Consider the following 13,490-nt stretch of genomic DNA (forward strand, 5'->3'; position numbering starts at 1 on the left):
AGTTAACGTGAGGCTAGTTGACGTATAGCTAGTTGATGTGAAGCTAGTTGACGTATAGCTAGTTGACGTATAGCTAGTTGATGTGAAGCTAGTTGATGTATAGCTAGTTGACGTGTAGCTAGTTGATGTGTAGCTAGTTGACGTGTAGCTAGTTGACGTGTAGCTAGTTGATGTGTAGCTAGTTGATGTGTAGCTAGTTGACGTGTAGCTAGTTGATGTGTAGCTAGTTGACGTGTAGCTAGTTGATGTGTGGCTAGTTAACGTGAGGCTAGTTGACGTATAGCTAGTTGATGTGAAGCTAGTTGACTTATAGCTAGTTGACGTGTAGATAGTTGACGTGTAGCTAGTTGATGTATAGCTAGTTGACGTATAGCTAGTTGATGTTAAGCTAGTTGATGTATAGCTAGTTGACTTGTAGCTAGTTGATGTGTAGCTAGTTGATGTGTAGCTAGTTGATGTGTAGCTAGTTGACGGGTAGCTAGTTGACGTGTAGCTAGTTGACGTGTAGCTAGTTGATGTGTAGCTAGTTGATGTGTAGCTAGTTGACGTGTAGCTAGTTGATGTGTGGCTAGTTAACGTGAGGCTAGTTGACGTATAGCTAGTTGATGTGAAGCTAGTTGACGTATAGCTAGTTGACGTATAGCTAGTTGATGTGAAGCTAGTTGATGTATAGCTAGTTGACGTGTAGCTAGTTGATGTGTAGCTAGTTGACGTGTAGCTAGTTGACGTGTAGCTAGTTGATGTGTAGCTAGTTGATGTGTGGCTATTTGACGTTAGGCTAGTTGACGTATAGCTAGTTGATGTGAAGCTAGTTGATGTATAACTAGTTGACGTGTAGCTAGTTGACGTGTAGCTAGTTGATGTATAGCTAGTTGACGTATAGCTAGTTGATGTGAAGCTAGTTGACGTATAGCTACTTGACGTGTAGCTAGTTGACGTGTAGCTAGTTGATGTATAGCTAGTTGACGTATAGCTAGTTGATGTGAAGCTAGTTGACGTATAGCTAGTTGATGTGTAGCTAGTTGATGTGTAGCTAGTTGAAGTGAAGCTAGTTGACGTATAGCTAGTTGACGTGTAGCTAGTTGACGTATAGCTAGTTGACGTGTAGCTAGTTGACGTGTGGCTAGTTGACGTGAGGCTAGTTGACGTGTAGCTAGTTGATGTATAGCTAGTTGACGTATAGCTAGTTGATGTGAAGCTAGTTGACGTGTAGCTAGTTGACGTGTAGCTAGTTGACGTGTAGCTAGTTGACGTGTGGCTAGTTGACGTGAGGCTAGTTGACGTATAGCTAGTTGATGTGCAGCTAGTTGACGTATACCTAGTTGATGTATAGCTAGTTGACGTGTAGCTAGTTGATGTGTAGCTAGTTGATGTGTAGCTAGTTGATGTATAGCTAGTTGATGTATAGCTAGTTGATGTGTAGCTAGTTGATGTGTAGCTAGTTGACGTGTAGCTAGTTGACGTGTAGCTAGTTGATGTGTAGCTAGTTGATGTGTAGCTAGTTGACGTGTAGCTAGCTGATGTGTGGCTAGTTAACGTGAGGCTAGTTGACGTATAGCTAGTTGATGTGAAGCTAGTTGACTTATATCTAGTTGACGTGTAGATAGTTGACATGTAGCTAGTTGATGTATAGCTAGTTGACGTGTAGCTAGTTGATGTTAAGCTAGTTGATGTATAGCTAGTTGAGGTGTAGCTAGTTGATGTGTAGCTAGTTGATGTGTAGCTAGTTGATGTGTAGCTAGTTGACGGGTAGCTAGTTGACGTGTAGCTAGTTGATGTGTAGCTAGTTGATGTGTAGCTAGTTGATGTGTAGCTAGTTGATGTGTGGCTAGTTAACGTGAGGCTAGTTGACGTATAGCTAGTTGATGTGAAGCTAGTTGACGTATAGCTAGTTGACGTATAGCTAGTTGATGTGAAGCTAGTTGATGTATAGCTAGTTGACGTGTAGCTAGTTGATGTGTAGCTAGTTGACGTGTAGCTAGTTGACGTGTAGCTAGTTGATGTGTAGCTAGTTGATGTGCAGCTAGTTGACGTATAGCTAGTTGATGTATAGCTAGTTTATGTATAGCTAGTTGATGTATAGCTAGTTGATGTGTAGCTAGTTGATGTGTAGCTAGTTGACGTGTAGCTAGTTGACGTGTAGCTAGCTGACGTGTAGCTAGTTGATGTGTAGCTAGTTGACGTGTAGCTAGTTGATGTGTGGCTAGTTAACGTGAGGCTAGTTGACGTATAGCTAGTTGATGTGAAGCTAGTTGACTTATAGCTAGTTGACGTGTAGATAGTTGACGTGTAGCTAGTTGATGTATAGCTAGTTGACGTATAGCTAGTTGATGTTAAGCTAGTTGATGTATAGCTAGTTGACGTGTAGCTAGTTGATGTGTAGCTAGTTGATGTGTAGCTAGTTGATGTGTAGCTAGTTGACGGGTAGCTAGTTGACGTGTAGCTAGTTGACGTGTAGCTAGTTGATGTGTAGCTAGTTGATGTGTAGCTAGTTGATGTGTAGCTAGTTGACGTGTAGCTAGTTGATGTGTGGCTAGTTAACGTGAGGCTAGTTGACATATAGCTAGTTGATGTGAAGCTAGTTGACGTATAGCTAGTTGACGTATAGCTAGTTGATGTGAAGCTAGTTGATGTATAGCTAGTTGACGTGTAGCTAGTTGACTGTGTAGCTAGTTGACGTGTAGCTAGTTGACGTGTAGCTAGTTGATGTGTGGCTAGTTGACGTGAGGCTAGTTGACGTATAGCTAGTTGATGTGAAGCTAGTTGACGTATACGCTAGCTTGACGTGTAGCTAGTTGACGTGTAGCTAGTTGATGTGATAGCTAGTTGACGTGATAGCTAGTTGATGTGATAGCTAGTTGACGTATAGCTAGTTGATGTGTAGCTAGTTGATGTATAGCTAGTTGACGTGTAGCTAGTTGACGTATAGCTAGTTCACGTGTAGCTAGTTGACGTGTAGCTAGTTGACGTGTAGCTAGTTGATGTGTGGCTAGTTGACGTGAGGCTAGTTGACGTATAGCTAGTTGATGTGTAGCTAGTTGACGTATAGCTAGTTGACGTGTAGCTAGTTGACGTGTAGCTAGTTGACGTGTAGCTAGTTGATGTGTAGCTAGTTGATGTGCAGCTAGTTGACGTATAGCTAGTTGATGTGTAGCTAGTTGATGTGTAGCTAGTTGACGTGTAGCTAGTTGACGTGTAGCTAGTTGATGTGTAGCTAGTTGATGTGTAGCTAGTTGACGTGTAGCTAGTTGATGTGTGGCTAGTTAACGTGAGGCTAGTTGACATATAGCTAGTTGATGTGAAGCTAGTTGACGTATAGCTAGTTGACGTATAGCTAGTTGATGTGAAGCTAGTTGATGTATAGCTAGTTGACGTGTAGCTAGTTGATGTGTAGCTAGTTGATGTGTAGCTAGTTGACGTGTAGCTAGTTGACGTGTAGCTAGTTGATGTGTGGCTAGTTGACGTTAGGCTAGTTGACGTATAGCTAGTTGATGTGAAGCTAGTTGATGTATAACTAGTTGACGTGTAGCTAGTTGACGTGTAGCTAGTTGATGTATAGCTAGTTGACGTATAGCTAGTTGATGTGAAGCTAGTTGACGTATAGCTAGTTGATGTGTAGCTAGTTGATGTATAGCTAGTTGACGTGTAGCTAGTTGACATATAGCTAGTTGACGTATAGCTAGTTGATGTGAAGCTAGTTGACGTATAGCTACTTGACGTGTAGCTAGTTGACGTGTAGCTAGTTGATGTATAGCTAGTTGACGTATAGCTAGTTGATGTGAAGCTAGTTGACGTATAGCTAGTTGATGTGTAGCTAGTTGATGTGTAGCTAGTTGATGTATAGCTAGTTGACGGGTAGCTAGTTGACGTGTAGCTAGTTGACGTGTAGCTAGTTGATGTGTAGCTAGTTGATGTGTAGCTAGTTGATGTGTAGCTAGTTGACGTGTAGCTAGTTGATGTGTGGCTAGTTAACGTGAGGCTAGTTGACGTATAGCTAGTTGATGTGAAGCTAGTTGACGTATAGCTAGTTGACGTATAGCTAGTTGACGTATAGCTAGTTGATGTGAAGCTAGTTGATGTATAGCTAGTTGACGTGTAGCTAGTTGATGTGTAGCTAGTTGACGTGTAGCTAGTTGACGTGTAGCTAGTTGATGTGTAGCTAGTTGATGTGCAGCTAGTTGACGTATAGCTAGTTGATGTGTAGCTAGTTGATGTATAGCTAGTTGATGTATAGCTAGTTGATGTGTAGCTAGTTGATGTGTAGCTAGTTGACGTGTAGCTAGTTGACGTGTAGCTAGTTGACGTGTAGCTAGTTGATGTGTAGCTAGTTGACGTGTAGCTAGTTGATGTGTGGCTAGTTAACGTGAGGCTAGTTGACGTATATCTAGTTGATGTGAAGCTAGTTGACTTATAGCTAGTTGACGTGTAGATAGTTGACGTGTAGCTAGTTGATGTATAGCTAGTTGACGTATAGCTAGTTGATGTTAAGCTAGTTGATGTATAGCTAGTTGACGTGTAGCTAGTAGATGTGTAGCTAGTTGATGTGTAGCTAGTTGATGTGTAGCTAGTTGACGGGTAGCTAGTTGACGTGTAGCTAGTTGACGTGTAGCTAGTTGATGTGTAGCTAGTTGATGTGTAGCTAGTTGATGTGTAGCTAGTTGACGTGTAGCTAGTTGATGTGTGGCTAGTTAACGTGAGGCTAGTTGACGTATAGCTAGTTGATGTGAAGCTAGTTGACGTATAGCTAGTTGACGTATAGCTGGTTGATGTGAAGCTAGTTGATGTATAGCTAGTTGACGTGTAGCTAGTTGATGTGTAGCTAGTTGACGTGTAGCTAGTTGACGTGTAGCTAGTTGATGTGTGGCTAGTTGACGTGAGGCTAGTTGACGTATAGCTAGTTGATGTGAAGCTAGTTGATGTATAACTAGTTGACGTGTAGCTAGTTGACGTGTAGCTAATTGATGTATAGCTAGTTGACGTATAGCTAGTTGATGTGAAGCTAGTTGACGTATAGCTAGTTGATGTGTAGCTAGTTGATGTATAGCTAGTTGACGTGTAGCTAGTTGACGTATAGCTAGTTGACGCATAGCTAGTTGATGTGAAGCTAGTTGACGTATAGCTACTTGACGTGTAGCTAGTTGACGTGTAGCTAGTTGATGTATAGCTAGTTGACGTATAGCTAGTTGATGTGAAGCTAGTTGACGTATAGCTAGTTGATGTGTAGCTAGTTGATGTGTAGCTAGTTGATGTGTAGCTAGTTGATGTGCAGCTAGTTGACGTATAGCTAGTTGATGTATAGCTAGTTGATGTGTAGCTAGTTGACGTGTAGCTAGTTGATGTGTGGCTAGTTAACGTGAGGCTAGTTGACGTATAGCTAGTTGATGTGAAGCTAGTTGACTTATAGCTAGTTGACGTGTAGATAGTTGACGTGTAGCTAGTTGATGTATAGCTAGTTGACGTATAGCTAGTTGATGTTAAGCTAGTTGATGTATAGCTAGTTGACGTGTAGCTAGTTGATGTGTAGCTAGTTGATGTGTAGCTAGTTGATGTGTAGCTAGTTGACGGGTAGCTAGTTGACGTGTAGCTAGTTGACGTGTAGCTAGTTGATGTGTAGCTAGTTGATGTGTAGCTAGTTGATGTGTAGCTAGTTGACGTGTAGCTAGTTGACGTGTGGCTAGTTAACGTGAGGCTAGTTGACGTATAGCTAGTTGATGTGAAGCTAGTTGACGTATAGCTAGTTGACGTATAGCTAGTTGATGTGAAGCTAGTTGATGAATAGCTAGTTGACGTGTAGCTAGTTGATGTGTAGCTAGTTGACGTGTAGCTAGTTGACGTGTAGCTAGTTGATGTGTGGCTAGTTGACGTGAGGCTAGTTGACGTTTAGCTAGTTGATGTGAAGCTAGTTGATGTATAACTAGTTGACGTGTAACTAGTTGACGTGTAGCTAGTTGATGTATAGCTAGTTGACGTATAGCTAGTTGATGTGAAGCTAGTTGACGTATAGCTAGTTGATGTGTAGCTAGTTGATGTATAGCTAGTTGACGTGTAGCTAGTTGACGTATAGCTAGTTGACGCATAGCTAGTTGATGTGAAGCTAGTTGACGTATAGCTACTTGACGTGTAGCTAGTTGACGTGTAGCTAGTTGATGTATAGCTAGTTGACGTATAGCTAGTTGATGTGAAGCTAGTTGACGTATAGCTAGTTGATGTGTAGCTAGTTGATGTGTAGCTAGTTGATGTATAGCTAGTTGACGTGTAGCTAGTTGACGTATAGCTAGTTCACGTGTAGCTAGTTGACGTGTAGCTAGTTGACGTGTAGCTAGTTGATATGTGGCTAGTTGACGTGAGGCTAATTGACGTATAGCTAGTTGATGTGAAGCTAGTTGACGTATAGCTAGTTGACGTGTAGCTAGTTGACGTGTAGCTAGTTGATGTGTAGCTAGTTGATGTGCAGCTAGTTGACGTATAGCTAGTTGATGTGTAGCTAGTTGATGTATAGCTAGTTGATGTATAGCTAGTTGATGTGTAGCTAGTTGATGTGTAGCTAGTTGACGTGTAGCTAGTTGACGTGTAGCTAGTTGATGTGTAGCTAGTTGATGTGTAGCTAGTTGACGTGTAGCTAGTTGATGTGTGGCTAGTTAACGTGAGGCTAGTTGACGTATAGCTAGTTGATGTGAAGCTAGTTGACGTATAGCTAGTTGACGTATAGCTAGTTGATGTGTAGCTAGTTGATGTATAGCTAGTTGACGTGTAGCTAGTTGACGTATAGCTAGTTGACGTATAGCTAGTTGATGTGAAGCTAGTTGACGTATAGCTACTTGACGTGTAGCTAGTTGACGTGTAGCTAGTTGATGTATAGCTAGTTGACGTATAGCTAGTTGATGTGAAGCTAGTTGACGTATAGCTAGTTGATGTGTAGCTAGTTGATGTGTAGCTAGTTGATGTGTAGCTAGTTGATGTATAGCTAGTTGACGGGTAGCTAGTTGACGTGTAGCTAGTTGACGTGTAGCTAGTTGATGTGTAGCTAGTTGATGTGTAGCTAGTTGATGTGTAGCTAGTTGACGTGTAGCTAGTTGATGTGTGGCTAGTTAACGTGAGGCTAGTTGACGTATAGCTAGTTGATGTGAAGCTAGTTGACGTATAGCTAGTTGACGTATAGCTAGTTGACGTATAGCTAGTTGATGTGAAGCTAGTTGATGTATAGCTAGTTGACGTGTAGCTAGTTGATGTGTAGCTAGTTGACGTGTAGCTAGTTGACGTGTAGCTAGTTGATGTGTAGCTAGTTGATGTGCAGCTAGTTGACGTATAGCTAGTTAATGTGTAGCTAGTTGATGTATAGCTAGTTGATGTATAGCTAGTTGATGTGTAGCTAGTTGATGTGTAGCTAGTTGACGTGTAGCTAGTTGACGTGTAGCTAGTTGACGTGTAGCTAGTTGATGTGTAGCTAGTTGACGTGTAGCTAGTTGATGTGTGGCTAGTTAACGTGAGGCTAGTTGACGTATATCTAGTTGATGTGAAGCTAGTTGACTTATAGCTAGTTGACGTGTAGATAGTTGACGTGTAGCTAGTTGATGTATAGCTAGTTGACGTATAGCTAGTTGATGTTAAGCTAGTTGATGTATAGCTAGTTGACGTGTAGCTAGTTGATGTGTAGCTAGTTGATGTGTAGCTAGTTGATGTGTAGCTAGTTGACGGGTAGCTAGTTGACGTGTAGCTAGTTGACGTGTAGCTAGTTGATGTGTAGCTAGTTGATGTGTAGCTAGTTGATGTGTAGCTAGTTGACGTGTAGCTAGTTGATGTGTGGCTAGTTAACGTGAGGCTAGTTGACGTATAGCTAGTTGATGTGAAGCTAGTTGACGTATAGCTAGTTGACGTATAGCTGGTTGATGTGAAGCTAGTTGATGTATAGCTAGTTGACGTGTAGCTAGTTGATGTGTAGCTAGTTGACGTGTAGCTAGTTGACGTGTAGCTAGTTGATGTGTGGCTAGTTGACGTGAGGCTAGTTGACGTATAGCTAGTTGATGTGAAGCTAGTTGATGTATAACTAGTTGACGTGTAGCTAGTTGACGTGTAGCTAGTTGATGTATAGCTAGTTGACGTATAGCTAGTTGATGTGAAGCTAGTTGACGTATAGCTAGTTGATGTGTAGCTAGTTGATGTATAGCTAGTTGACGTGTAGCTAGTTGACGTATAGCTAGTTGACGCATAGCTAGTTGATGTGAAGCTAGTTTACGTATAGCTACTTGACGTGTAGCTAGTTGACGTGTAGCTAGTTGATGTATAGCTAGTTGACGTATAGCTAGTTGATGTGAAGCTAGTTGACGTATAGCTAGTTGATGTGTAGCTAGTTGATGTGTAGCTAGTTGATGTATAGCTAGTTGACGTGTAGCTAGTTGACGTATAGCTAGTTCACGTGTAGCTAGTTGACGTGTAGCTAGTTGACGTGTAGCTAGTTGATGTGTGGCTAGTTGACGTGAGGCTAGTTGACGTATAGCTAGTTGATGTGAAGCTAGTTGACGTATAGCTAGTTGACGTGTAGCTAGTTGACGTGTAGCTAGTTGATGTGTAGCTAGTTGATGTGCAGCTAGTTGACGTATAGCTAGTTGATGTGTAGCTAGTTGATTTTTTTTTACATTTTTTACATTTTAGTCATTTAGCAGACGCTCTTATCCAGAGCGACTTACAAATTGGTGCATTCACCTATAATATCCAGTGGAACAACCACTTTACAATAGTGCATCTAAATCTTTTAAGGGGGGGGGGTTAGAAGGATTACCTTATCCTATCCCAGGTATTCCTTGAAGAGGTGGGGTTTCAGGTGTCTCCGGAAGGTGGTGATTGACTCCGCTGTCCTGGCGTCGTGAGGGAGCTTGTTCCACCATTGGGGTGCCAGAGCAGCGAACAGTTTTGACTGGGCTGAGCGGGAACTGTGCTTCCTCAGAGGTAGGGAGGCGAGCAGGCCAGAGGTGGATGAACGGAGTGCCCTTGTTTGGGTGTAGGGCCTGATCAGAGCCTGAAGGTACGGAGGTGCCGTTCCCCTCACAGCTCCGTAGGCAAGCACCATGGTCTTGTAGCGGATGCGAGCTTCGACTGGAAGCCAGTGGAGAGAGCGGAGGAGCGGGGTGACGTGAGAGAACTTGGGAAGGTTGAACACCAGACGGGCTGCGGCGTTCTGGATGAGTTGTAGGGGTTTAATGGCACAGGCAGGGAGCCCAGCCAACAGCGAGTTGCAGTAATCCAGACGGGAGATGACAAGTGCCTGGATTAGGACCTGCGCCGCTTCCTGTGTGAGGCAGGGTCGTACTCTGCGAATGTTGTAGAGCATGAACCTACAGGATCGGGTCACCGCCTTGATGTTGGTGGAGAACGACAGGGTGTTGTCCAGGGTCACGCCAAGGCTCTTAGCACTCTGGGAGGAGGACACAAGGGAGTTGTCAACCGTGATGGCGAGATCATGGAACGGGCAGTCCTTCCCCGGGAGGAAGAGCAGCTCCGTCTTGCCGAGGTTCAGCTTGAGGTGGTGATCCGTCATCCACACTGATATGTCTGCCAGACATGCAGAGATGCGATTCGCCACCTGGTTGTCAGAAGGGGGAAAGGAGAAGATTAATTGTGTGTCATCTGCATAGCAATGATATGAGAGACCATGTGAGGATATGACAGAGCCAAGTGACTTGGTGTATAGCGAGAATAGGAGTGGGCCAAGAACAGAGCCCTGGGGGACACCAGTGGTGAGAGCACGTGGTGCGGAGACAGATTCTCGCCACGCCACCTGGTAGGAGCGACCTGTCAGGTAGGACGCAATCCAAGCGTGCGCGGTGCCAGAGATGCCCAGCTCGGAGAGGGTGGAGAGGAGGATCTGATGGTTCACGGTATCAAAGGCAGCAGATAGGTCTAGAAGGATGAGAGCAGAGGAGAGAGAGTTAGCTTTAGCAGTGCGGAGAGCCTCCGTGACACAGAGAAGAGCAGTCTCAGTTGAATGCCCAGTCTTGAAACCTGACTGATTAGGATCAAGAAGGTCATTCTGAGAGAGATAGCAAGAGAGCTGGCCAAGCACGGCGCGTTCAAGAGTTTTGGAGAGAAAGGAAAGAAGGGATACTGGCCTGTAGTTGTTGACATCGGAGGGGTCGAGTGTAGGTTTTTTCAGAAGGGGTGCAACTCTCGCTCTCTTGAAGACGGAAGGGACGTAGCCAGCGGTCAAGGATGCGTTGATGAGCGAGGTGAGGTAGGGGAGAAGGTCTCCGGAAATGGTCTGGAGAAGAGAGGAGGGGATAGGGTCAAGTGGGCAGGTTGTTGGGCGGCCGGCCGTCACAAGACGCGAGATTTCATCTGGAGAGAGAGGGGAGAAAGAGGTCAAAGCACAGGGTAGGGCAGTGTGAGCAGGACCAGCAGTGTCGTTTGACTTAGCAAACGAGGATCGGATGTCGTCAACCTTCTTTTCAAAATGGTTGACGAAGTCATCCGCAGAGAGGGAGGAGGGGGGGGGGAGGGGGAGGAGGATTCAGGAGGGAGGAGAAGGTAGCAAAGAGCATCCTAGGGTTAGAGGCAGATGCTTGGAGTTTAGAGTGGTAGAAAGTGGCTTTAGCAGCAGAGACAGAAGAGGAAAATGTAGAGAGGAGGGAGTGAAAGGATGCCAGGTCCGCAGGGAGGCGAGTTTTCCTCCATTTCCGCTCGGCTGCCCGGAGCCCTGTTCTGTGAGCTCGCAGTGAGTCGTCGAGCCACGGAGCAGGAGGGGAGGACCGAGCCGGCCTGGAGGATAGGGGACAGAGGAGATCAAAGGATGCAGAGAGGGAGGAGAGGAGGGTTGAGGAGGCAGAATCAGGAGATAGGTTGGAGAAGGTTTGAGCAGAGGGAAGAGATGATAGGATGGAAGAGGAGAGAGTAGCGGGAGAGAGAGAGCGAAGGTTGGGACGGCGCAATACCATCCGAGTAGGGGGAGAGTGAGAAGTGTTGGATGAGAGCGAGAGGGAAAAGGATACAAGGTAGTGGTCGGAGACTTGGAGGGGAGTTGCAATGAGATTAGTGGAAGAACAGCATCTAGTAAAGATGAGGTCAAGCGTATTGCCTGCCTTGTGAGTAGGGGGGGAAGGTGAGAGGGTGAGGTCAAAAGAGGAGAGGAGTGGAAAGAAGGAGGCAGAGAGGAATGAGTCAAAGGTAGACGTGGGGAGGTTAAAGTCACCCAGAACTGTGAGAGGTGAGCCATCCTCAGGAAAGGAACTTATCAAGGCGTCAAGCTCATTGATGAACTCTCCAAGGGAACCTGGAGGGCGATAAATGATAAGGATGTTAAGCTTGAAAGGGCTGGTAACTGTGACAGCATGGAATTCAAATGAGGAGATAGACAGATGGGTCAGGGGAGAAAGAGAGAATGTCCACTTGGGAGAGATGAGGATTCCAGTGCCACCACCCCGCTGGCTCGATGCTCTAGGGGTATGCGAGAACACGTAGTCAGACGAGGAGAGAGCAGTAGGAGTAGCAGTGTTATCTGTGGTGATCCATGTTTCCGTCAGCGCCAGGAAGTCTAGGGACTGGAGGGTAGCATAGGCTGAGATGAACTCTGCCTTGTTGGCCGCAGACCGGCAGTTCCAGAGGCTGCCGGAGACCTGGAACTCCACGTGGGTCGTGCGCGCTGGGACCACCAGGTTAGAGTGGCAGCGGCCACGCGGTGTGGAGCGTTTGTATGGCCTGTGCAGAGGAGAGAGAACAGGGATAGGCAGACACATAGTAGACAAGCTACAGAAGAGGCTACGCTAATGCAAATGAGATTGGAGTGACAAGTGGACTACACGTCTCGAATGTTCAGGAAGTTAAGCTTACGTTGCAAAAATGTTATTGACTAAGATGATACAGTACTGCTGGCTGGTGGAGTAGGCTAGCTAGCAGTGGCTGCGTTGTTGACTTTGAACGTGTAGCTGGCTAGGTAACCTCGGTAGTTTCAGTACTACACCTTGTCATGATACAAAGCAACTTTGTAGCTAGCTAGCTAACATAACACTAATCAAGACGTTCCTTGTAGTGTATTTAGTTTCAACAATGCTGCTCGTCGGTAATAGTTGGCTAGGTTAGGAAAAATGGCGTCGCGGGGGACGGAAATAGCTGGCTAGCTAACCTCGATGGCTGGCTAGCTAACAATTATCAATTAACAATTATCAAGTTATGACAAAGACAACTAGGTAGCTAGCTAGGTAACACTGCACTAGTCTAATCGTTCCGTTGTTTAGTATTAGTAACTACAGCGCTGCTAGTCGGTAACGGATGGCTAGCTGGCAGTGGGTTAATGATGACTAGGTGTGTTGAGTAAGTCTGGCGCCGCGTCGCGGCTGGCTAGAACACCTCGATAATACTCAAACTCAAACTACACAATTATCTTAGATACAGAGACAGCACGGACAACTATGTAGCTGGCTAACTAACACTAACACCACACTAATCAAGTCGTTGCGTTGTAATGTAATAGTTTCTGCTAGTCGGTAGAAGTTGGCTAGCTAACGGTGATGACTAGCTAGCTAGCAGCTAGCAGTGTTGACTACGTTAGGAGGACGAAGATAGCTAGCCTCGATAATTACTCAGTTACTCTAAACTACACAATTATCTTTGATACAAAGACGGCTATGTAGCTAGCTAAGAAGAATTGCTCAGATCAAACAAATCAAGCCGTTGTAATGTAGCGAAGTGGAATATTACCTGTGGAGCGAAGCGTGGTGCGACTGCTCGCTCTGCTCGCTCCAGATGTATAGCTAGTTGATGTATAGCTAGTTGATGTGTAGCTAGTTGATGTGTAGCTAGTTGACGTGTAGCTAGTTGACGTGTAGCTAGTTGATGTGTAGCTAGTTGATGTGTAGCTAGTTGACGTGTAGCTAGTTGATGTGTGGCTAGTTAACGTGAGGCTAGTTGACGTATAGCTAGTTGATGTGAAGCTAGTTGACGTATAGCTAGTTGACGTATAGCTAGTTGATGTGAAGCTAGTTGATGTATAGCTAGTTGACGTGTAGCTAGTTGATGTGTAGCTAGTTGATGTGTAGCTAGTTGACGTGTAGCTAGTTGACGTGTAGCTAGTTGATGTGTGGCTAGTTGACGTTAGGCTAGTTGACGTATAGCTAGTTGATGTGAAGCTAGTTGATGTATAACTAGTTGACGTGTAGCTAGTTGACGTGTAGCTAGTTGATGTATAGCTAGTTGACGTATAGCTAGTTGATGTGAAGCTAGTTGACGTATAGCTAGTTGATGTGTAGCTAGTTGACGTATAGCTAGTTGATGTGAAGCTAGTTGACGTATAGCTACTTGACGTGTAGCTAGTTGACGTGTAGCTAGTTGACGTATAGCTAGTTGACGTATAGCTAGTTGATGTCAAGCTAGTTGACGTATAGCTAGTTGACGTGTAGCTAGTTGACGTGTAGCTAGTTGATGTGTAGCTAGTTGATGTGTAGCTAGTTGATGTGTAGCTAGTTGACGTGTAGCTAGTTGATGTGTGGCTAGTTAACGTGAGGCTA

This window comes from Salmo salar, chromosome 07 (assembly GCF_965601325.2).
Source record: "Salmo salar chromosome 07, fSalSal1, whole genome shotgun sequence".
NCBI lineage: Eukaryota > Metazoa > Chordata > Actinopteri > Salmoniformes > Salmonidae > Salmo > Salmo salar.